At 35.2% G+C, this 27227-nt stretch overlaps 1 protein-coding gene across 1 annotated transcript in view; it reads right to left on the reverse strand.

Moving 5' to 3' along the window:
• The window catches only part of LOC116350744, a 33078-nt gene extending 13484 nt beyond the window's left edge, over nt 1-19594 (reverse strand). Inside the window, exon 1 of the mRNA XM_031782656.1 lies at nt 17633-19594. The gene's annotated coding sequence lies outside the window, so the exon portion shown is untranslated. The remainder of the gene's footprint in view (nt 1-17632) is intronic.
• Between the last annotated feature and the right edge of the window lie 7633 nt (nt 19595-27227).

The following is a 27227-nucleotide window of genomic DNA, read 5'->3' on the forward strand; positions in this document are numbered from 1 at the left end:
TCTAATGTCGATCGAATGTGTGCGCCCAGAAGTGGGCACAGCACGATTAGACTTTGGATGCATTTATAGATCTAGCATTTGAATCGAGAAAGGTAAATTGTGGTGACGACTTTGACGTTTTTTTTTGCATTGGAGCGTGCATTTTCCGTGCTGTTGTTGATTTCAATTCAAAACTGAATTAGCACGTTCGATAATCGTAAAGTTGTAAGTCATTTAATGCATTAGTGTGACTTTAAAACAAATGAAATGTTGTCAAATCGTCATGGTTTTTGTCCTCGTTTGTTTCGACGTGCCGTTGTCAGATTCTTCTCCGCACACACACACACACATGTGATATTAATTGCCGAAGGCGCGAAATGAAAAATTATTTAATTGATTTGCCATTTTAATGTAAGTGCTTGTATGTTTACTTAAAACCATTGATGTTGCATTTTCGTATTGACGCCGTATTTAGCACTTGAACTGTTTTCTATTAACGTCACCTATCACAAGTAAATTTTAAATTCAAATTCAAAATGGCAAATATAAATATCCGTACCCGTGTCTACTCTCTACAGAAGTTGCAAACAATCGAATCACTCTCGAATGCAAATATCAAACGAGAATGTGCGCCGCAACGGAGAGCGCGAACGCAAAAAAAAGAACAAATTGCCATTACCATAATTTATCGCAAGTGCCCAATCACGATCACATCGACTCGCTCGTTCAAATGTATGCTTGTTTGCCGTTAATTTACAGTTACATTCGATTACAAATAGCACAGTCCCACAAATTAATTACCATGCGACTTAAACAGCAGCGACGGACAAACAAGCAATTAGTCGACGGAAAATGAATTCTACGACACATAGCAGCCAGCAGCACATCAACCAACTGAAAACATGTGTGAATGATTTGGGCTCGAGTGTCATTTGATGAAGTTAAGCTGAACGCTAAAATCAACACATCATTGAATCCATTACAAATTGCAACACGAACAAAAATTGTCATCTTTTGCAAAATTGTTCAAATCATTTGACAGCACGAACTTCGATTTGCATGAACTTAACATTTGTAATTATTGAATGTGCGACATTTGACATCATCACATTCAAATCAAATGGAATGAATGAGGTTTTTTTTAGAATTTTCTTGAATGTTATTGATCAAGCATTAAAATCAGAACATACATCATTTAATTTGTTCATGTTTTGCAACAAAGAGAAAGAAAGAGAAAAAGAACGTTGTGTCTGTCAATTGGATTTTATTACATTGAAATGAAAGGTGGCACACGTCAGGCGCCAAACAAAAGAGTAACATATTTAATATTGAAAAAAACACTAGAAACGAATTCGAAAATAACTCATACATTACACACAGTGATATATCAATTTACTTGACACACAAACGAAGAATAAAAAAATAGAATAGAGATTGCTGTGGCATATGTTTTTTTCATGAAATTTGAAGAATGAGCGCCCAGTTCAATGAAAGTATGGGCCTTAAAATTTACTTGAAACTGGAAGTGAGCAATTCTTTAACAGAGAAACTCCACCAAAGTGTATTTATAGAGCATTGAATTGAATTCAAATCGAGCGACTGGTAAATATCCAGTATCCACTTGAGCAATGGCATTTTTTTCATGAAAAAAGCACACACGAACACACGAGTTCTTTTTTTACTGTCGTTCGAAGTGATGGACCTCTCTGTGCATAGTAATTTTAGTCGTACGACTGCATTCGAAATTATTATGATTAAGTGTATCGGAGTTTAAAGACAGAAAACAAAGCTGTTGCAGCTACTCATAAGCAGCCGTAATCATATATGAAAATAATAAATTTAATAATGCTGATGAGTGTGAGTGTGTGCATGTAAGTGAGTGTAAGAGAACGGATTATAAATATGCATGCGTGACATACGGTTTCGATACTCAGACCAATTTTTTTTTCGTTTTTTTTTTATTCTTGATTTTATTGTTGTTGTGATTTTTTTTCCTGTTTGGCTTGCTCACTCTTTCGTTCGCTATGTGCACAGCGAAAAGTGCATTGAAACACGTATTGAGTGCACAATGTTATTGTTTCCAACGAACCACTTTGGTTGAAGCTGTTGTTTTTTTTCGGATTCGAACGTCTATCGGAACGCGACAGTGATACGTTCGACAATTTGCTGGAGTAGCTAGTATGTGGCTATAAATAAATAGCTAAGCACATGAGCACAAATTTATTTTTCTAATTGCTAAAAATATCGTTCAGTTCTTTTTTTTTGTTTCTTCTAGCACGTCAATGGAAACCCGATTTCAAATAAAAGTTATTTTTGTATCGAATACACTACATGCTATCGATTTACAGATAGAGAAATGGCAATGTTTTTAATCTGAATAACTGTAAAATGCTACTGTGTAATCCAAGTGAAACACAATAATAATATCGTATTTATTCATATGAAGATCGGCTTAAAATTTACCCCTAAAAAAATATTTCGCCGATTTGTTGCTGTTGAATTGCTGTCGACATATTCAAATTGTTATTGGTCAACTTTTTTTATAACGAAATGGTACACAATTTTTTTTCGTTCGAGAATTATTTATTGGAAATTTTTCGATGGATTTGGTGCATAAAATCGATAAGTTTAATCTGTGCTTTTGAGCAAAAGAGTTTGTTACTTGTATCGGAATTGAGTCGGGGTAAAAAAAATCAATTCGATTTTTAAATAATGAAACATTCCATCGAAAGGATCTTATTTCAGATAAATAAATTTTTAGTCGCTTGGAAAACATCCAATTTGTGAACGAATATACAATATATCGCAAGTTTCATATCGCAAACAAAGAAAAAGTGCTTCACAGTCGATGTGCAATAAATTATCGCAAAGGAAACGCCTTCAGCGCTATAAAAATGCTTGCAGTCACGATACAACTAACGTCCGGCTCAAAAGCCATTGACGATGAAAATAGTCTGAAGGACAAACCGCTTTATTATCATCAATTTCAATATCAAATATACAAGCAATCCGAATCCATTTCCACATTGATGGACACCGAACAGAAACTGAACATAGTAATGATCGAAATACGAAAAGACATGTTTTCTGGATGTGCAGACGGCAATTTTCATTTGGCCGCCCAAAATGCAATTGATGTCTTTCTTTAAATTGCCTTTTTTTTGGGTGAAAAGAGCAAGTTTCGAAGAGTTTGCATGATCAAAATGACGCGACGACTTTTAATTCGTTTGCAGCTGCAACTAAATAACATTTTTTTTGTTGTGACTCTGTGTGTGCCCTATTTTTTGCGCCTTTCAAATGCATGGTGTGGCAGAATTAACGACTGTCTCACTTTCTTAAGTTGATTCCCAGATTCAATTGACACTGCCTGTTGCATTAGCATTTAATAGCGTTCTGAAGATGTTGCAAATTGACAACTTTTTTCTCTCGCTCTCTCTCCTATTCTCTGCCAACGACGAGATTGGTTGTCATGGAACATTTGCAAAAACTCAACGGAAACTCTTCACATTGTAATAATTCATTTGGTTGTATAATGAGAAGTGTATGGAGCATATCCTAATCAATTGACAATTTGACATGAGAAGAACGTGAGAAATAATGAGCGGTCTTAAAGAGTTTGCCGTTTAAAGTGAATAAATCTTCAGCGAATATTGATGCTTTCGACATTTTCCACTTACATAAAATCATGTAAATAGAAATGTCATATTAGACTCGGATGCTGACAACGGTGCTACCATGTCAATTATGCTGATCTTTTGAACGTTGTGCCATGGCTTGCAAAAATTCTTATCGACATTTGAGCAAGTATCATTTACGGAATAGACACACCGACAAAGTTGCAAATGCACAAAAAAACACACTCAGAAACTATATGAGAGGCATAGACATATTTTTCTACGATCATCGTTTTGCCATTCGTTGCAGTTTCTTGGTTCGATACTCTTTATTTTTATTGTTGTTGGCATTTTTATAGTCAGTTCATTATGTAGTATATTGTTTGGGTTCAATTTATTGATTCCTTATCGCTCCTCCGTTTTTATTGCATTTTCTTGTGTGAGCTTCGACCGGTCAGTGCTACAACGAGTGGTGTGCAATAAAATGGCGATGCGTACAACATTGCCGTTTGCATTGTAAGATTGAGACACAAAACCATCAGAATCGTCTTCAAATTTTTAGATTTCATTTTCCATAATGTGATTCGGAACGTACACCGAAAATAACAAACGACAATGAAAACGGAAAATTGCCGGCCACAACAAATTGTGCGCACAAATAATTATAATGTTACGTAAATTTAATATTTATTTATTTATTTTGTGAAAAGGAATGATGGAAGTAACAAATAAAAATGTATACCGGCTCGCGATTGCCGACGACTCGTTCATAAATGCAACAAAAGCACATTGCGCGCACATTACATGATATTGGCATTGAAGTGAAAAGAGAATGAATCTGGTCGTATCGGCTGTGATCGGAGGAGCTTGAAAAAGAGCCAAACTTAACTTTGTGGCATAAACCGACCCCGAAAAATATCGAACGGCAACAGGAACGGACGAATGTGTAATATGCAACAAATAATAATAATAATTGGATAGAATTTATGTGATAATGTTTTCTCATCGGCGTTCTGTTACACCGTCGTCGCGATCAATATGCAGCACACGGCATCTGCACTGTATTCTCTTTGTGCCACGTACACGAAGAGAGGCCGATGCTACAGAACGCCGTATGCACATATGCATGCATCGAATAAATTGGATAAGAGTCGGATTATCGTAGCGCGCTGTCCACGAAGGTGAAGTGCAAACAAAAACAAAACGTAAATATTTTAGTTTCCTTTATTTCACAATGTACTCTTGGTGCTGCGTTCTTTTTTTTCTTTTCGTTTTTTTTTTCGTTCTGCTGTACTCATCGATTCTCGTTCATAATAATTTCATTCTGTTTCCATCGTGTGTTATGATTTTGTTGGACACGAACAAAACGAAAAATGGATGGAAAACAAGAAAACGAGTTGTAATTTGCTCGTTCTTGTTGTTGTTTCTGCAGGTTTTTTTTTTGGCACAACGCATAAATAAATATGGAATTGTGGAATTGAAAAATATGCTCGACCTTTTCGGGCCAACGATAAAACATTTTTATATTTTGCCACATTTTGATAATTTATTTATTTTTGACTCATTTTTTTCCCTTGGTTTTTCGCCCTTCACTCTTTCCCGGCCGCAATTTACTGTATCAGTTTTATTTGTTCCTGAGAGTGTGTGTTGTATGAATCCTTCGGTGCATAAATTATAATTGCAATTTCCGGTCGAACATCTATTTATTTTCAAATTGAATTTTCGGATTTGCGGCCATAAAGTGGAAAAAATTACGGCGACCAATAAAATTACGTTGCAAACGAAAAGAAAAAAAAATCAACCGTATGCGAATAAATAATTTCACACAAAACAATAATGTATCGATCGGAGGAAGTGTATTTATTCTCATAAAATTACCGTATCGAAGTGATCGTGTGAAAAATGAATTACAGGTTTCATTTGGTGTACTTTTTAATAAATACTTTTTCTTTCGTACGCATATCGTGTATTCGCGCATGACACATTCTGTACCGCGCCACATCCATATAACATGTTCGCTGCTAGAAATGCACCTTATAATTATATGATAAATAGAACTGAAAGTGAAAAATTCTTCGATCTAGAATAATTGCGGTGAAAAGTAAAGCGAATCCACATGACACATACACACCGAGTCCATTATTTTCAATCAATTAGCGAACGAAAGCGAACGAATTCCAGCGAATTTCTTGCGTTCACAGCATCAAAGTCTCACTTTTTTCATCATCATCATCTTCTTTAGAACGCTCGCTTGTTAGCTGCATCCCAGAATATGCATTTTATGCACAGAATATATCACCTATTTTTTTAGCGTTTTTAACACAAATGAATTATGGCATAAATACACACACGTAAATATTGATTTTCTTTTGCTTTCGCCTCGTAAGCTCATTTTGAAGATAACATTCATCAAATACATTGAATAGATGCGCAAGTTCAAATTGTTTGCAAGCGTGTGATATTCACAGCGTATGAATTATTTGCAGCGAACAACAAGAAGTGGCGAAAAACGAGGAATAATAGCAAATGCATTCAGAAGAAATGCACATAACAATCATAGTTTTCTTTTGCTGTTGTTGCTCGTTTCTTTCAGGTGATGTTGATCCGACGAATGAAAGAGAAATACCATCATCATCATCATCACCAAATAGCGTCAGAATATTATTTTTTCGAAGCGCACCCACACAAGCACAAAAATCACATCCAAATGCAGAGCTGATAATTGTATTAACTCTGTGAGTATATCTACAGAACAAGGCGAACGCATCATTCGAATGAATGATGAATCGCAAATGTGTGTGAATGAGGAACGTAAGGAAATCCATATGAAAAAAGATATATAAACCATGAACGTAAACTGCTGGAAAAAGTTGAAAATTTATGATTTTTCAAATAGAAAATTGATATTTATTACTTAATTTATTATTGTTCAAAAGAAACGCAAAATGCGGTCGTTGTTTTCGCCTCGGCACTCTATTTTCAGAGTAATTTCTCTTTCTTTTTTTTTAGCATAGCAAGAGCTCAATTGTCTTTGAATACATTGAAAATGATTATGACGACGGCGATGTTGCGTTTTTGTTCTCGCCATCTTTCTCTCTCTCTCTCGCTCTCGCTCGATCGCTCGTTTTCCATTTACGTTTTATTTGCTTGTTTGTTCGGCGTAGACAAAATGGCTCGCAAGTGGATTGGGTTCAGAGAAAATGCGTATAATGCACATTTGCACAAATAACAATTTGTGGCTTTGCATAAAGAAGCGTGGAAATTGTGAACACTCTATAGCTGAGTATGTGTCTGTGTGTGTTGAAACTGCTATTGATGTGCTAGTGATAGAACCTTACAATTCGTTAGAGAGATAACGAGCCTATGGTTTGTTCGGAGTGCATATTTCATAGGCAAAAGACAAATATTAATTATTCATGAGGTGTTCCCGTTTTATTTATATTTCCAACCAGACGGCCAAAACAAATATGCACCTTCATTTTTCGCACTTTCGATTCGTTTTCGCATTCACGCTACTTTAGAACCGAAATTTATATTCTCTTTCAACGCAATATTCTTGTAATAAATCGCTATTAATGGCAATTTGCAATCGTTGCCTTTTTTTCTCTGCTACAATATATTTGTCAAACGGATATTATCAACCGCATGTGGAATTCGTTCGAATGAATTTAACACCATTTATCCATCACTGGAGTAAATCTGCATTTTCAATGGATTTAGTCGGTTTTTTTTTTGTTTTCTCGCTACAGCCACCTATGCAATTTTAAATTTAATGTGAGACAAAAGACGATTCATTTGCAATGCATATGTGAATTTACGTAGGAGATTGCCGTCAATTGCACGATCTATAATAGTTAAAATATACAATTCAGTCTCTGATTCAAGCGATCTTATGGTACTTTAATTGAATAATCACACTTTGTATTTTGATAAATTGATCAACTATTTACTTTATATAAAATCGATTGAAAATTTATGGCCATTTATTCTTGTGCACAAACAGGCAGGCAGACAGGCATGAAGACAAACAGCGAAAATGCCGAAGTGAAAATGTGTGTACATTGGTGGTGTAAACTTCATAACAAGAAAGTCATTATGCAGTCTCTTGAAGGTTCGTTTGCGCTTCTAAAATGCAAATCTGCATAAATATGATTAATATTCTTTCCTTATTTCATTTAACCAGTGTATTCGCGATGCGGTGTGACTGTGAACCATGTGGACTCGTCTCATTATTATTATTTTCTGTTGTTATCAGTCGATTATTATTGTTGTTCAATTACCGCCATTGAAAATGGCATTGCGACGGCGTGGAAAATACTGGTACAGCCCATTTGGTTTTCTTGTGTTAATTAAACGTCGTTGTGCACATTTAACGACTCAATCAATTAGCCATATACGCGCGGAGGAGAGGAGAATATCTGTATGTGTGTGACAAGTTTTTTTTTCTTCATTCCAATCGCGTTGTGAAATGGCATTCGTCCATTTGACCGATTGATTAGCGCGTACTTAAAAGCCTGTTGTCCAATCAATTAAGATCTTTGAGCGCTCACCTATTTGATCAAATAAATGTCGCACTCATTCAAACGAAACGTATGTATGTGTGCGCAATGCGCATGTGAATGTGTCTCAATCGAGCGCTGAGAACATTGAGATAATGATCATCGGTTCGACTTTGAAGGCTGCCAACCAATCGACACTAATGAACGAGAAACGGTTAAAGAGCTCATTTACATTTAATCAAGTGGTGAAACTGCTGCCGCTTTTTTTTGTTTTATTTCATGTTTTTTTCTACCTTTCTTTTCCGATTGAACGCTTTTGCTTCGTGTTTCTTTCTTTCTTTCCCGTCTTTCTTGTGCATGATCTTCCGTTTACACTACGACTGAAACTGAATGATCTTTTACATAAACAATCATAAAATTAAATATTGACAAAACATATCGTTAGTGTGATGCTTCAATATATATGCTGTTCCGAGCGTACAACAAAGTAATACTTATTTGACAAAATTTAGCCAACGAATTGCCGGCTTCGGTGTTGTCGATACGATTTAATTTGCATTGGCCGATTTTCTTCTGTTTTTATTGTTTTTCGAATGACTTGGTTAGACACTGGTTGTAAAAACGATGGAAAAAAAAGTTCGAGCCGATTTAGTATATCGGTGAATAAATTAGTATCAATGCCGCCAGGTATAAATGATATCTCTTTGAATTTTTGACCACATTTCATGTCGAACGATAAAACAAACCACCAAAATTCTTAATTCAAATTATACAAATAAACCAATTAATTTATTCGATATGATGATTTTTTTCTCGTCTTCTATGATTATTTTTATGGCTTTTTTCTTCTCTTTTACAGTCTAATTTTTAACCATTTTTATGATCTGATGTGATGAATTATTAAATATATGTGCGATGTCGTTCTATCGAATTCAATATAATATGAAAGTTTCTGTGTTACTTTGTTGTGTCTGCGTGGTTTCTAATGATCCAATTAAAAGGAAATTCAAATTGCTTGTAAAATTGGCCATTTTTACTCGTTCAACTCAATAAAACGCATCGTCACAGTACAATTCAATTGGATGACGGATGGATGGAGATCAGTGCGACTTTGGGGAGTTTGTTTTTTTTGCAGCAAAATATTGAATAAATTTTATGCTTTCGTTGTTCAATGGCTGTAATTTGATTGAATTAACTCATCCGATTGCATTGAATTGTTTACTTTTCCCCATCAATTTATTCATAATTTTTCTATAGTTTTTCAGTTGCTTGCAGTATTAGCCGTGTGTTGCAGTTCTTTTTGTTGCTACAATCTATTTCAAAGTTGGGTGCGAAAAAATGAACAACAAAATTGAAACAGCGGCAGCAATCACAGCAGCGTCAACAGTAGCTCTCTAAACACAATGTATCAGCGCACCTCAAACGAAGCAAACAAAGAGAGTAAGAAACAAGAAATGAAATTCACACTGAATTATGAATATAATAACCAATTAGTGGCGCGAGGAATACATAGAGTCGCACAGCTCTCTCGTGTGCGTGAATCGAACAAGATAACGGTGTTCATTCGACATACACTATTCGTTGTATCTTTGTCTATCTCGCATTCCAGATTTATGCTGAGCAAGAGAAGCTGAAGAAGAAAACGAAGAAGTTATATTATGCGCCAATCACAAATCATATCATTATAAACAAATAATGGAACACGATGACAGTATGTGGCCGCGGAGGTGGTGTGGAAATGAGCGAGTGGAAAATTAATTACGTTTTCATCATTATATTTTTTTTTTTTCGTTTGCTTGGCTTGCGTTTGTGCGGTAGCTTTTTTTCATATTGAGCTTTCATAGATGTGTATCGGTGGCGCGACGACTTCGCCCGGGTGCTCGTTTCACGGTGAAATTGTATGTGATTTTCATATCAGCGTCTATGAATTGAATATGAACATATATTTTTATAATCTCATCGCTCTAATAATTTGAATTTTCTTGCATTTTTTGTTCATCGTGTTTTCTGCGTTTGCCAATATCAATAGCGAAAGAAGAGCAGCAATCGGGGAAATTAACAAAAAAAAACTTCCTTCGTCTGTAAGTTTTTCTTTTCTTGTGCATGTGAAAAATTCGCAGACGAAATGATTTGGGGAAGTGGGGGAAACGTCATGAAGGCAATCGAAACCACGCGTATTTAAGACGATGACACAATATAAACAATATAAAGGGAAAGAAAATTTAATTAGATGTTCATATCAATCGTATTGTGACGTCTTATTCAAACAGAGCAACTGAGGTGAACGCAACAAACAGAAAAAAGTATCAATTCATTCAAAATAACTGAACACTTAATGGCATCGAGTGCTCCGTGCTCAGTCATTAATTATTGTGATGCATGCCATTTCACGTAAATTTCATGTATGATTTGGTTGCTTCTTCGTTTCAAGCGCGCGCGATACTTCCATTTTTTCTTCTTCTTCAACAGTTACAATGGAGAATAAAATGTAGCAACAATTTTTTTAATTGATGTTTTTCTGACGTGTGTGTGTGTTTCTTTTGGATTATCTGAAACATCTCAATCTCACTGGATCATCTTGCTGGCATCACTTACAAAGAAGCTGATTTTATTTTGATACGCATTGTGAAATCTAATTTTTTTAAGGCCATTTTCTCCTGTAATTTGCTTTGACTATTTCAAAATACCCACACAGTCGCGCAACGAAAAGAAAAAGTCGGCCACAACAGCGAAAATGATGAAGTTTATCTAATTTGAGCCATTTTGATTACGTACTCATTCCAAATTAAACAGTAGTGATTGAGCCCAGTCTACGGCCATTTTTTTTGAGAAAATCGCTGTATTGCATCTCTCAATGAAAACACCACATTCCGAAAATCATTGACGTAAATTGTGTGCGATACAGAAAATGTCAGGAAAAATAAACATTCACCATTTTTCAATTTGTACGAATGCCAAATGCACAAAGTGCGAAGTGATATAAAGCGGCGAATTAGACATTAATGAGTGTTTTCTCATTTATTTTAAGGCCGCGGCCAATTAATAATATTGATTTTTTTGTTTAGATATCACTTCGCAATTGAAAATAACACAAATCATCGAATCGCATCTCAATTCTGCGTGCTTGGTCAGATATTTTTCAGTAATTGATTCACACAGTGATTTGCTTCTACTTTTTTGGAACTGTGAAAATGATTTTAAAATTTACATAGCCATTGCAAATCATAATGATGATTGAAACGACTTTTACTTGAAAGTAATTTTAAAACATCAATCGGGCTTGTTAACTAAAGGTAGCAAGGCGCTTCATATCCTTTAGTGCCTTCATGAACCTGTGCTGAATCGAATGCATATCTCTTCTTGTTGACTTCTCTTTCATTCAACCAAATCTCGATTTCATAAACATGTGCCCACGACACAAGCACTTGTCATAAGCGACAAACTAAGAATTCCATTCGATCTTAGAACAATTTTCTTTGGTTCTGTCCATACAAAATAATACAAAAGATTGTGACTACAATTCATTTTCTCATCGTCATTCATCAATAGTGTTCAATGTGCACCGAAGTGTACACAATCACTTTAGAAGTGTCAAAAAGCATCAGATAAATATTAAGCAAATATAAAGTAAAAACGACGAAGCACCAAAGAAAATAAATAAATATAAGCTAAAGAAGCAAAAAAAAATCATCGTTGGACATCATATCGAGAGAGTATTTTTTGTTATTTTTCTGATTTGTGTTCTGTTGGAAAAATGACTTTTCAAATCGAGAATAACAAAAGATTTGTCATAATTTTTCAAGAACGTCTCATTAGTTCGATGGTCGTATTTGCGTAGGTGGCTATGAATGCAAACAATTTAGTGTCATTTTGTTATGTTACATTTATTGAAAGTTCTTTTATTCCCTTTTTTCTTCTCCTCTATTTCTCTCACAATGCATATTGTTCGAAACCAAGCCTTAAATAGAATTTCCACGTTATTTTTTTTATCAATGTCTCAAAGTGAACTATTCATTTTCTGCATTCATTTAACCTAATCAAAGTAATAAATGTAAACTTTTAAATTCAATTCAATCGCTAGGGGGAAAAAGTGAATGTTTCGTTTATGCCCTTTTCAATGACAATCTAAGAATGTCGCGCAATCAGCGTGTTTTGCTTTGTCTCGATTGTGTTGTTTTTTTCAGATGTCAATCAATCGCGTCAGTATTGTTCGAATGGGATTTTTTGTCGTTTGTCTCTGCCATTTATATATAGTTATTGTATTTATTCGTGTCTCTTCTATCTAATTGCACTGATTGCAGTGTCATTGTCAACATGTCCATCGCCAAGCTCTTGAATGTTCTGTTCTCTGTCTCACGAGCGCATTCAGTGCATGCCATCAAAATCATATTCTCCGTCATTTCGATGCGATGATATTTTCGATTTTTCGTTTTGTTATTTATTTTCATTACACTACGTTTTTCTCTCTCTCTCTCCCTCTCTCCCTGTATGCCGTCAATAAATTTGACTGGGTGTCATCAAGCAGTCGTTGATTTGTCATTTAAGAGAATCGTCGTTTTTATTCCCGTTTCCTCTCATTCGTTTATTCTATAGATCAGGTAATATTTGATATGGTTGAGAATTGAAAAAAAAAATGTTCATCGATGAATATGATTGAATTCAAAGAATAACTGCTTGAACGACGACGAAAACAAAATTCGTCGTTTTAAATGAACGATGACTGTGCCAACGACAATGCCGTTGTTGACACGAACACTGATGAAGACAAGTTCACGCAAAATACGATCACATCGTTGACTCTCTCAAGAAAACGGATTGTTTTGTTATTATTATTGTTGTTCAATGTGCCCATAAAATAATTTATCATCAGCAAGACACAAACTACAACAAGCACACACACACAACTGTGAAGAACAAACGAAACGAATCTCACAATGTATGAGATGTGAATGTGTTCAACAATCATCACAGATATTCTTCTTTTAAACAAACTTTTAATTTCTCGACATTTTTTTCTCTTTGATTTTTATGTTTTATTACGCATTTGCAGAGCGTGTTTAAATATTCGTCGCCGTTGATCGCGTTGTGCTTATTTTCTTCATCTTTTATATGTTTGTTCGATCCGCCACGGTGAATAATCGCTTTTCGGTTCAGGTTTTTATGATTGTATTTATTATAATGAAGGGTCACCAAAACGTCAATCAAAATATATATATATAAGATGAGAAAAGATGCCGTCCGCCAAAAGAAATATTTATCGAAATAAATAAATGTCACATTTTGATTGTTGTTGAATCACACACACACAAACTCACCCGCAAACCAAGGAATCACCGTGAATGCGGTGCCATTTAAGACATCATATTTACGAAGAAATCCGTTTGTTCTTTTCATATTTCTCAGTCATCAAATTCGCCGAAAGCAACAACTGTTTTGTTCGATTTCTTGTTGATTTTATTTATTGGCAAACACGAATTTTTCAACAAAAAAATGTCGTTAAAATTCACAAAGAGATATTGGATCGGATTTTTGCATTCATAATTAAACATCGAAATATAAAAAAAAATGAAGCAAATACAAGAACAAATCGGATCACAGTGGTGTGCTCGCGGTTGCCTTTGTCTACGTTATAAATAGTTTGGGCTGCTGAATGCAAGTTTTGCGACAACTTTGAAAGTGAATTGTAGCGAATAAACAGACCACCTGGATCTATATATCCATCTGCGTGCTTAATTTCTCTTCGTGTTTTTTTTGGTCACGATTCTATTCCGGTTCTAAAGAAAACCAAAAACCGAATCAACCGATATCATCCTCGTTAAAAAGTTTCACAAAAAAAAGAATGTTGACATTTTAATGTTCAAAATTGATTGTGTATTTGCAATGGATCTGAATCTAATATATGTGCACACACATACAAACCCAAACACGCACGAATACAAACGTATAAGACAACAGCAAAGCACATAAAAACAATGCACGAAAAGTGAAACAAATCATAAATGATGATGAACGAAATGCGGCGCGGTCATTTTGCAATTTACAAATTCGACAAACAAATGGCTTTTTCGGGAACTCGTAGCATTTAATCATCTTTATAGAACAAGCCGACTGATGAATGTCGACAGTAAAAAAAACGTCTCGTTTCATCAATTGGACAAAGGGGAGCCTCAAGTATCATTGGACGCGCACGAAATACGAACGACGAAAAATCGAAACCGTTGTGTTTGTGTGACGTGAACTTACCGAAAAAAAAACGAGCAAAAATAAAATCAACCACAACCATATCTTTATGCTCACGACCAAAGCTGACTCTGATTGTACGGTGTAACCAATAGGTTTTTATTTATCATACGTTGTGTTCGCGAATCGACTTATTACATTTGTTGTGTTATGCTGCCTCCTTTTTTTGTCTTTCTGGCTCTACTCCGTTAGCATTTACTCTGCATTGGGACGCAATTCATTTTCGCTTTTTTACCTTTTGACAAATATGTTTTATGACTGTTTTTTTTCCTGCGTTATTTTCGTGAGAGACCCTTAACCGAAGCGATAATCATTGCCAATGTGCCTTTTTTGGCGTTTCTTTCGGTGTCGAGTGTGTGTGTGTGCGTGCATTTTTTTTGTCTTTTGTTGGTTTCATTTTTCAAGTCATCTTCCTTCGGTTGTGTCTTGCATTTTACTAAATGTGTATGATTTGGTTTACCGTGCGAACTTTTTGAGCTGCGGGCAATTTGCATCGAGAAATTTTTTCGCATTATTACATTTTTTTATGATTTATTTCGTCTGTGGGTTTGTGTGTGAACCGAATGAAGAGAAGAAAAAAAAATAAATCAACAAAGTTTTTGCTTCGTCGCAGACCATTTATCTGTCGACATGCTGTATTGTCCGAATGGACAGCGGCAAACAACAAGAAAGTGTCTCACTGCATGACATAAAAACACATCATTGATCGCTTTCAGCTTATCATTAATCGCATACATTTCGAAATCGAAATTCGATCAAAGGTGTTAGAAGTGTCTATGGTTCAAACTTCGTAGCTCCGCTCTCTTATGCTTGCCTCACCACAACGACTCGTGCTAATTTATAAATCATTCATTCGCCTTCAAGAGTGCATGATGTGACAACGAAAAATAAATTCAAACAATTTAGGAACATTTTTATTATATACATTTTATATAACGACTTGATCGACAACAGCGCTTTTAATCGCAACAATATCGAATTCCAGTGCATCGTTGCATTGGCGACAGAGAATTCTAATTGGAATGATTGTACTTTTTTATATTGACGAAATGAGCGTATGGAGCGCTTGAAAGATAAACATAATTCAAAATTTTTGTGGTAAGCATAAATCGATCTGCCCGGGCAATAAATATAAAATCGAAACAATAGACTGTATGTGTTATTATGTGTGAATAAAAATGCTTGGGAATGCATTCAAATGCGCGCGTGTAATGAACGTGTAGAAATGAAAGATGAAAATCCTGATGGGCCATAAAAATGCTGAAATGTTCTGTTGTGATCGAGAGTGTACAAATGTGATTCGTAAAATCAAATGATTGCTTACATTCTGCGAATCATTATGATGCGGAGATCGGCTGCCGGTGACGATTTCCAGCGTTGACATTTATACGGTAGTTATTTTTGTTCTGCTGCATAAATCCGAGATTTAATAGTTTTCAGCAGAGAGTGATCGAGAGAGGCAGAGAGAGAGGCACACAAAACGATAAACCTGACCACTGATGATACAAACAAGAAGATGCACAGCAAGTAATTTATCATTCTTGTGGCCGGTGCAAGCGATGCACCAAAGTAAGTTATTCTTTGACTGCTCTCTGCTCATCATCATCATGAAAGGAGCGTGCGGTGTGCAGAGTGTACAGAACAAGCAAACAGAAGAAGAAAAAAAAAGCCTTCGAATACAAAGCATAAAATGTGATTTAGAGTCAGGCGGCCAGTAAAATGGAAGTTGGTGGTGTTCGCTTCATATGTTCATTACGGCATATACGATTGGCAAAATCAAGAAAACCAGTTCAATAAATGAAATAATAAACCGACAAATCGTGCGAAATAGGAACGGAAAAGTGTCGCGAGCATCTAGACGATTTTTTCTCGTAAATCATTAAATTTATTGCAGCATTGCAACAAAATGGCGCGACCAACCAACTTCTCTCTCTATTTTTTTTTAGCAAGCAATGGTAATGACAACAATTTCATCATATAATTTCATCTCGGTGCCTCTCTTTTATTATTGTATTTTTTTCAATTAATCGACAAGAGCGAGAGGGAGAGAGAGAGAGAGAAAAACCAAAATAATAACAACAACAACATACTTCGGCCGATACACGGAATTAATGCGGCACAAAACTCGTTTCCAATGATTCGAATCACCCTGGCACTTTTATGTCTTTTGTATAAATAATTTTTATGTGAATAGTTGTCGTCGTTGTCAACATTTAATTTTTTTCTTCTTCTTCTTATTTTTTTTCGTTGTTTTTGTTTCGAGCGGTTACACAGTTTCTTTTATGAACTTCATTTTCGACCCGATCACATTCATTGAGATCATCCGCAAAAGGCACAGTGACAACCGATGTATAATTAGATGCGTGTACGAGCCGCGCAAAACTGAAAGACAATCATAAAAAAAATGCCAAGCAAAAATAAAAATTACGTTTGTTTATAATTAAAACGAGTCATACGACTTTGACAATATTGCCTGGATCATCATGTCAGTACAAGAGTGAATTGAAGCGATAAATTAAAAATAGACCCGTTCACGTCTATAATATATATAAACATTTGATGAAACTGTCATTTAGTCGAAGTTTTCTTTTGTGCCAACGAACTAATTTTCGAACTGATTTTTCTTACATCTAAATTCCATTGTCGATTATTCATGCCACTGAAGATTTCATTTTTTTTTTATTCGCGAAACATTTGGAGAATGATTTTTTTTTCATGTTTTACGACATTTTTTCAGAGTCAAAAGCATTTCGTTTGCATACAATACACCGAGAGAAAATCACACGCAGCAACAACTTTGATTCATAAATTATGATTAATATTTTGATATAGAGTAGAAATCTACAGAAAAAAACACACTACACTATGTGCTTGTGACAGCACAACAACGAAAACGAGACGATCTTCTTTGCCTTTTTAAAAAAATTCAATCATTATTTACACATACGATTTTATTACAATAGCATTTCTTAGCCTTCAACTATTCGGAAATGTTTATAATTTGAATTTCATTTGTCGCTTTTGAACACATGGTCGTTTGAAACACACTTTTTTTTGTGTGTTTTCGTGTGAGGTACGATTCGAGCTTAGAATTGAATCAAAAGATCGCTTGAGCTGATTAAATTACAATAGTAATAACGTCCGAACGACCGAAGATTCTCTTTTTAATTTGCTACTGTCATCACATCTAATAGTCATTTCAACGCACACATTTTAATTCGCTTTCAATTCAATGAATGGAATTTGATAAAATTAAAAAAATAATAATAATAACATTTTGATTTGAAATGTGACACTTACCCATTAAAAATGGTTGTGATTTGTTGGGAGGGAATTTTCTATTGTCTCCTAGAATTTAAATTGTGTGAACTGATTTCTAGGATTTGAAGAAAATGGATTGGCATTCACTGTAGCTGCTGAATAATTTTTTATTTCGAAATTATATCCGGATATGCGAAAATGTATATAAAGTCGATAAAATTTTGTGATTTTTTGTGTGTTAATCGAATTTGTGAATTTTTGGTTCGTTGATATATTTCACGATTTTCGCCACAATATTTTCATGGTGTTTTATTGGTGGTACACACTTTTCAATCTCACTCTTAAGTAAAGTTTCACTTGAATCAAGTAATCACTTTAATTTGTACATTTTTGTTTCTTGCACTTTATTTTTTCCAAAAAAAGTGTTTTTTTCTCTATGATTTCTTTTTCTACATAAATTGTATTGTTTTGATTTGCAATTGTCCAATGCTTTTCTATCACGATATCAGAAAACTGTTTTGTCAAGAAAAAGAAAACAAATTTCAAAGTTCAACAAATTGTCTATGACTACGAAAAAAAAAAACGGTTTTATTTGATGCCTGTAGTCAATGGGAATCGCAGTTTTTCGCACTGAAGACGGAAAAATGTCCGATGTGTGAGAGGAAAAAAAGCGACGAACGGCGAAAAAAAATTGCGCGCGGTGTCCTCATGAACGTATTTATCAATACTAGCGCTAAAGTTAAACAGAACAAGTTAACCAAACAGTCAAAGCGCTATGATGACGGCTTCAACGACAGCGACAATAAACGAATACACAGAACAACGACGATGTGACGCAAAAATATCCATGTATTTATTCACACACAGGAAAATGAGCCAACCGAACAAGAGACGGAGCGAGTGAGTTGCGACCAATCGAGCCGACAGAGACAGAAAACGAGCAGAAAAATTGTTATTCTGTTGTTGATTTTTTTTTCTTCTTTTCGATGCTTCTGCTGTTGTTGTCGCTTTATGTTTGTTATATGTGTCGTTTGTTTCGCTTCGTACGCGGTCACGTCTGTATGTAGTCGTTCATGTACTTCGAAGTTCTCTTGCTCTGTCTCTCTATCACTCGAAAGCCAACCAACTTGAATACATATATGTGTAAGATTAGCAGTGGCACCGCACAACAAAACGATACATATGCACACAAAATGACCGATTTTATTCAAACTCTTCTAGTCGCACTTGGCCGACGTGGAGCGAAAAGAGCAAATAACACCGAAACCGATTAAAAATGCTTCTTGCTGTATTGTTTCTTTTTTTGCTCTGCTTTTTATGTTATTTTATTTGTGTTTGAAAGTCTCTTGTAAATTTTTCTCCTGTGTGTTTCGGTTTCCAAAGTGCTAAGACGACTCACTGTTGACGGTGTGCGTGACGGGTGAAGTGGCCAAAGTCAGGTGTCGTTTATGTACGGATCATATTCCGATGGATTATATGCGCTCGAGCGATATCAGCGTGTGTTTAGTCTTATTATTATTGTTATTATTCGCAAAATGCGTTCGTTCTTAATACTTCTTTTTTTTCTTGACTTTTTCTTATTCTCCTTATTTTTTTTTCTCCTTTTGCAATTATTTAATATCATCCATTTAACAGCTGGAGCTTATGTGATGCGCGCTGATCCAGATAAAATATGTACTTTATTTCAATTTAATTAAAAAAAAAGTTCACAAAATTTATTGTCCGTGCGAATATTTTTACGATCAAAACCGTTGTCTTCTCCACAAATTATGCGCTTTCGCGTTCGTTGTTAGTGCATTTGAAAATCGATAACACACAAATGTTCGAAATTTCAAAGTTTCTACCAACAAAAATAATTAACAATCTAAATTGTGACCTTGCGCAAATTTTTTTTTTCTCTCCTTTCGACAAAACAAAACTGACGAAATATTCGCTTTGAAAATTCGACTCGCTCGTGTTCGCTAACGCACGGCTTATCGTTTTATCTTCTGTATGTTTTGATGTTCGCTAGTTGACTAAATGCATTCACTCGTTGCTCATGATGTTATGCCTCATTGTTTCTCAAAACTCAAGCTTCACAGCCGAAGATTTTCCCAGCACAAGACTACACGTCGCATGCCCGATGTAGCTAACAAAAATACCAGCGAATGCAACATTTATCGAAGCAACACAACATTTCGATGTAATGTTATATGCGTCGATGCAACGTGTCATGCAACAGTTTCTGTATGGTTTGAACGTGAGGGGAAATCGACTTAGTTTGTGAATCACTTTTACCATCTTTCTATACCAAAAATTAATAGATAAATTACTGATTTTATTGGATTTGCCGTGTTCTTCTTTATTCATCATTCGCATTCATTTCGTATGCACAACTGTTGCTCGAGAAGTTGTTTTTTATTCAAACCATGAACAATTCTGGTTCCGTTTTACAAACGAAACATTTGCCGGTTGGAATTGTCTCGTGCGCACTGAACAATTTCAAAAATATATAAATATATTAAAACAAATGAAAGAAAGAAAAATCAGAACGTTTCTGGAATTTTCATCAGAATTATTTCAAAAGTACGGTGAGTTTAAGTAAAGGTAAAATATGCAAAGTTTTGGTGGTCGTCGTTTGCTGTAATTCACATACATAGCTGGTAAAATAGTTGAAAGTTTTTCCAAAATCCAATGTGATTTTCTAGTTCTGTGTGCGATTCATACGCAAAAGTAAAGAGACACGTTAAGACATTCGTAGCGCTCGCTCAACGAAGCAGTAGCTGTACATGCAAAAGAGTAAAAGAGAGAAAATGAGTAAATACTGTACGCGCGCGTGTATCGAAAGCAACGAACCGACATGCAAACGAATGAAGGAAGAAAGAGAAAGAGACGCAGAAACCAATCAGTGGCATATGATTGTGTGTATTTATTGTCGCAGAGATTCGTGCCGTTCGCATGTTGAGCATACTATTGTATGTGATTCTCGGTGTGTTTATGTATTTCAATTGTGGGATGTCCGTTCGAAAATCGGTGTCGTCGTCGTTGCTTCGTTATGTATTCGATTATGTCGTTGTTGGTCGCTAGATATCATTTGGAGACACATTATTTTGTGTGTTATTTGGCTTTTGCTGTATTGGTGTGTCCCTTTTTAAGTTGTATTGCACATGTATTGGTGTGTGTTGATCGTGCCAATGTATGTACATAACTGCTTTGGCTTATGTGGAGGAAAACCATTGCCTGATATTCGCATTGGCTGTACTATTCACATATCACACATTTTATTTTGAACAAATATTGCTTTTTTTAATGTGAGTTTGTCGTTGCCTGCCCGTTTTACTTGCTTTTATGTTTTTATTTTTATGGTACGAATCGAATCTTGCAGGCTGGCATTACACTAATTTTTTTGTACATAATCGAAAACGACACATTGAAATATCTATATGTGACTTGCCTCACAATTTTCAATATTTCAAACTTTTTTTTTCGCAAATTTTTCCATTTTATATATTTTTAGCTCAAAACTAGTTTGAACAATTCCATTTTATTCTTTTGCACGCTGATTTTTTCCAGTTCTTCTTTGTTTTTCATACAAAATCCAAATCCAGTGAAGAATTTTGTTTGAAGATTTCTCCCGATTTCTACATACCATACATGGGTCTCATAAAGTTGCAAACATTTTTCTTCCTATTTTTCGTTCGATTTGTACATGAAAATGCGACAAAGTATTGCACATGCGTATAATTGAAATTGGAAAAGAAATCATTGTCGCTTGATTTTGATTTAATATCTCTGCTCGGTTTCATCCCACTCTATATTCAAATCGTCTTCTTTTTTTCATTCAACCATATGAGCTCCACACGTTCTCCAGTTTTTGTTTCGCATTTCCAGAAAAAGAAGCAGTTCATATGCGGAGTCATATATGGCGATGACGGTTGTATTTTTAACGCAAACGGTCCAATTTGTATCGCGTGAATCGATTCGCAAGCATAAAATGTATGTGTTTATACAATTGTCACGTACGTGCTGGCCAAATTTATCGAACAAAATTGTGAATTTGTTGTACATTTGGGCGCAATTAGTTGAGTATAAAAAGGTGACCTCCTTGGGAAAATCGATTTTCATGTTGGCAACAGATGCCAAAATTATGAATAGCAAGCGGTAAATCGAATCAAAAACGAATAAAGTGGCCAAAACAAATTTAACCAATTAATGGCAATCATATTTTGCACCATTTTCACATTTGATTTTTATCGATGGCGTTCATGATTTTCTTTTTACATTCGGTCGAGATTTTTTTTTTCTTATTATGGCATAGCAGTGGAGAAAGAAGAAATAAATGGAAATTTGTTTAGAAAGTGTACCCAAGAACAGACACAGTGAATGTAGTGGGAAGAGGATGAAGAGAAAAAAAACGCAATTTCTGAAGAGGCGTGGTGACAAATTACATGCGCATGTAATGGAAAATTTGATTTTGTCACGCCAACCGGAAAATAAGTATAGCGCGTTGGTTATATTTGAAAGCGATGTCTTCATTTTTCGCCCTCCATGCAAAACATGTCAAATGCGTACAAAGCAAATATTAACAACAACTAAATTGTCCAACAGCGTAATAGCCGCTGACTGGCGAAAAACGTACAAATAATAATAAAAAAAAAGAACGGGCCAATATAATATGAATTCCATTAAATAAAACAAACAACACTTAGTGAACCGAACATGTGACACACATACAGTGGAGCATGAACAAAAAGAGACAAGCTTCTTGTGCAAAACGAAGACGAAAATGAGAACGGAAGAACAACATATTGTACAGCAACACATGTACATTGCTTTGGACAAAAGTCTGGCGAATGAAATTCAGAAGAAAAAAGTCCAAATAAAATTGTACGTAGCCAACGGCAATTAAGTGTCAATTGTCCAACACCACAAGCCATTACAAATTGTTCGTTCGTCTTGCCCATGTAATAATAACAACAACAAAAAACAGCAACGACGGAAGAGGGCATGCAAAAGATCGGGACGAGAGATGAAACGAAAAAAAGCTGCAAATGTGAAGCCGAAGTGGATTTGATGTATGGTTCAATGTGTTCTGTTTATGATTATGAACTCGGAAACAACACCAACCAAATCTTTGGATTGGTCGAAAATGACAGAGAAAAATAATCGAATAACATACACATACGAAAGGCCAAAAGTTGAAACAAATCCAAACGACACAACATATTGTGCACATATTATACTCTCTTTTTTATATAAACCGAACTGAGCTGAAAGAACCGAGCTACGGCATATTGGCGCAGATCGGAATGAAGAACATACAACAAGAGCCATACATTGAATATGAAATAAAGTATAAATAAGGATTGTAATTATACTCACGGCTGTTTGTATTTTTCTCTCTCTCCTCTTTTTAAGCACATAAAATGCCATTTTATATCGAGATATCGATTGGACGTTTTTCTTTCCTGGTAAAGGAAGACAGAGTGCAAAGCATATGTGCAATTTATTGGTGATGTTGTCAGTGTAGAGTTCTTGGAGTTGACTCGATGCTCATTTATATTTTTGAAAAGGTGTTTACCAACCAACACATCTCTCGATCAGGATCACAATATTGGAATTGTACATTTTGAAATGGCCGCGCGACGAACGAGGCAGGATCTTTGATTGCCCATATTGCAGCTATATACATCATCAGATGCTCTTGGAATTGGTTCGTTCGTTTATTCAAGTTTCTAATTGATACGAATGAAAAAAAAAAAAAATAACGAGCACTGAACAAAAAAAAAATTACAGTTTTGTTCCGCATTTACGAGTACGCGTATGTTTCATTACAAATTGTTATTAAAAAGCGGCACATATGCCAAGCGTGTACAACACTCTATTTTCCATCGGCTCTTGACCAATTGGGCGTCCAATATCAACGCAACTCATTTTGTAAGTCATCCATACGCGCCATTCAGTCACAACGCGAATGCGAAACAAGTGACTTTGGATGCCGAAATGATTTTAACGATGTGCCATTTTGTATTGGATTAATAAGTCATTATACGCCAAACCTTGACGAAATATGATTTTTTTTTTCTTTCTTTGATATTTGTGCGCACCATTTACCAAATCTAAAATGCACTGAAGAAATAATGCGCGAGATAATAGTCGCAAGGCATAATCATCGAAATTGTATTTAGCTGTAATAGCGCGTCCATATTTAGTGTGAAATGACCGACAAACACATTCGCATTTTGTAAATTAGTTTGATATTTTGTCGTAACTGTAACGCGTACACAACATTGTTTACACCAAATGTAAACGTCTTCTTCTTATTCGTGCATGTTCACGATTGTTGCCAATAAACGTTGAAAAAAAAAGTTGAAAATGAATGGATACCAAAACTACTTGGAAATGTTTGTTCATAAAATAGAGAACAAAGACATAAGAGCTTAGCAGAGAGAAAAAAAGTAGCATCGAGAAACTGTTTCAACGCTTTGATGACTGTTAATGATATAATTCGCTCATTTAGCCAGACATTTTGTTTTCGTATCGACGACTATTCATTAATTTTCACAATTCGTTTCTTTTGTACGGTGTTTGAGTCGTTGCTCGTTCATTCGCGCTCGCATTTAATGCAATGATGCTCTCTGCATGCACAAACATTGAATATTCACAGTTTCCCTTTGACGATTAAGAAGCAAAATAAAAAAAAAGAAATATATTTATTTATATATTATATCGTCCGTTATTGTTGAAAATGGCGTTATATTTTCTTCTTCATCATCAAAATTCCATGATTATGATAATAATGTGACTAATTGGGTTGTACGTGTGTGCACATGGCGATGTTATATATTAAATTTAATAGGTTTTATTGTTCCACGCTTCTCTAAAATCGGTTGCCATCATCTAGTCCATTTAATAGATCGTATTGTGATAGATTGCCATTGCCGCTGCAAAAATGGCCAACAATAGGCATACAAACGCGCATGTGACGGAAGAAAGGTAAATTGACTCGAAATACCGTTCATTCCATGCCATTCGGAATGTTTATGATTTTGGTGGCGAAAAGACGCCAATACATAACTCTAGTAAACAAATTGCGAAACGGGTAACGAACTACAATGCGATGAAATCTGCTCACATTTGTGACTAATTGGATGTGTTGTTGATAAAAGCGGCGACCATTCACTTGTGCTCTGAAAACGGATTTTCACCCAAAAAAATAATAACAAAACCATAGACATCAGAGAAAAAGAACCTTCAGAAATCAAAAGAAAAACATAGGAAGCAATAAAACGTCTTTGTTGGTCATACGATAAGAACGACCTTATCAGAGAGATATATTGTGCCATTGCCGAACACAGCACATTCTCTTTTTCACATTACTTCACACTCGTTGATTTCATTTTGTGCTCTTCTCGCCGGACAATGCGACAAAGAAAATGTGTAACTGGACGAGAAAGAAAAAAAAGTAGTCCAAAAACAACAATACCCAAAACGGGAAAAAAATGTGAACCATTTTTCGAAAATGTGTGCATTTGAAGAAGCCGCATTGCAGCAACAATATAGTCACACATCAACAATAAAACCATAAAAAATCGAATGTGTCTCTGCTGTATCTAAAGTATATACACTTGGTACCAATGTGACAATAAATGCTTTATGACTTACTCAATCTTTGAACACACACACACACTTAATGCATTTACATCACTTTACGTAAGTTTTTTGTTCCTTTTTTTGCTTTTTCGGGGTCTTCATTTTTTTTTGAAAATATTGAATGGACTTTGAATTTGATGTTCGTCGTTCCGACAATGCCATGCCATGTTTCTTCCGTAAACATCAATTTGCACAGCAATAAATCGGAAATAGACTGTTTTTCGGGTAATGGCATTTTGTAGGCCGGAAAAAATGCTGCTCTAATTTGGTAATTGAAGTTTTGGAAATGGGCTGTCATTATGCTGTAAACAGTGTACTAAACACAGACACAACGAAACAGACAAAACTGGCAAACACACACGTCGCTCAAGCATTTTTACAACATAATTATTATTGGATGGCATATTTTGAACGGCATCTTTCGCATGGAACGAAAACAATGAATGAACCGACGAAAACGCTTTTAAGCGACAGTTAGACATTTTATTTCGAACGTAAAACCTTGTCAATTGCTTTGGTCATAAAATACAATTTTCAACTTCGAATATTATTTTAGGATATGAATGGAGAAAAAAGGGATCACAACGTACCCCTTTTTTTGCTGTTCATGCCCAAATTAGAGCAATTGTTTTGGTTGATTTGTTGTTCAATGGGAAATTTTAAACATTCAAGTATACCAAAACACTTTTTAGTTATTTGCATGGTCCGAGAACAGTTTTTTTCTTCGAAAAAGATGAAGAATCGCATTTAAAATTGACGCTTTCTATCCATAAAAATGATGGAAAAATATGTGGCAATATGAACGACTTGAATGGTGTTACTTTGATTGCGTTTCCACTTTCGAGTAAGTAAATGATCGAATGTATCAATTGAAAACATCAAGAAAAAGTAAAAATCGACGCGAAAAAAGCAGTAAATAAATAAACAATTGGATTAAATTCATGCTCGCGTTTGTGTGAGTGTGAGTGTGTGTGTATGTGTGTGGCATTGCCACATACTCTCTCGTTGATTCCGAGAGACCGTTCAAATGAGCTGACACAACTCAACCATACATGTAATTTTCGCTAAGAAATTCATATTTACAATAGTCAGCCAACTTATGGTTGTTGTTCAGCTTGGAATGCGAAATGCCATGTTGTTTTTCTTTGAAATTCAAAATATTTTCCACAATGATTTCGTGTTGTTGCTATATCGTTTGCGCGGCCACTCGTTAAGGAGTGAAAAATATGCCAATATGCCCATCGTCGTCATTCGGTATCGCATTGCAATTCGAGCTCAACATGCACTTGCACACAGTTTATTATTGTTTGTTTGATGTCGTCGTCGTTGGCGTTGTTGTTGTTGCTATTTTTCAATCGATTTATTAATAATTTAAAGGTTTTTCTATAGCATTTGCTGGTTTTGCAAACAAAACGAATACGAAAAATAAAAAAACAACAACAACGAAATAAAAAAAAACTGAACGCGAAACGAGTACAAACGACATTATTAGCTGACTGAGTGGCTTGCGTGTCGAGCCAAGCCACCAAGTAGCACGATTTGATGGTCTTTTTTTCGTTCAAATGCACAAAGACACACAATAATAAGTAGAGAGATACTTCGAATGGCAATTGGTGTTATTGTTTTATGCAAATTTTCTCCTATTTAATCACTGAAGGGAAAAATCCAACCGAATACATTTCCAGCTGAATGTGGCGTCTTAGTAAAGGCATTGTAGCAACACTCGACGGTCGTAAGCGGCGCGAGAGCCTCAGATTCAGCCAAACAGAAAGTATCAATTTTTTTACGCAGCAAAAGAGAAAAAAACAACGATCAAGAAAAAGAGAACAGAAAAAACACACATATAAATACATTTCGTTTGCACAACTGAAATGCGCGTACTCGCACGCCTGAAGACATCATCACTTGGAGAGAAAAATGTGAAAATTTTTACTTCAATTTACTTTAATAAACATTTCTATTTTCGATTTTTCGACGTTTCGTTGATATTTGCGAATGAATT

Source organism: Contarinia nasturtii, unplaced genomic scaffold, assembly GCF_009176525.2.
Source record: "Contarinia nasturtii isolate CC-2019 unplaced genomic scaffold, AAFC_CNas_1.1 Cnas_scaffold_4311, whole genome shotgun sequence".
Classification (NCBI taxonomy): Eukaryota; Metazoa; Arthropoda; class Insecta; order Diptera; family Cecidomyiidae; genus Contarinia; species Contarinia nasturtii.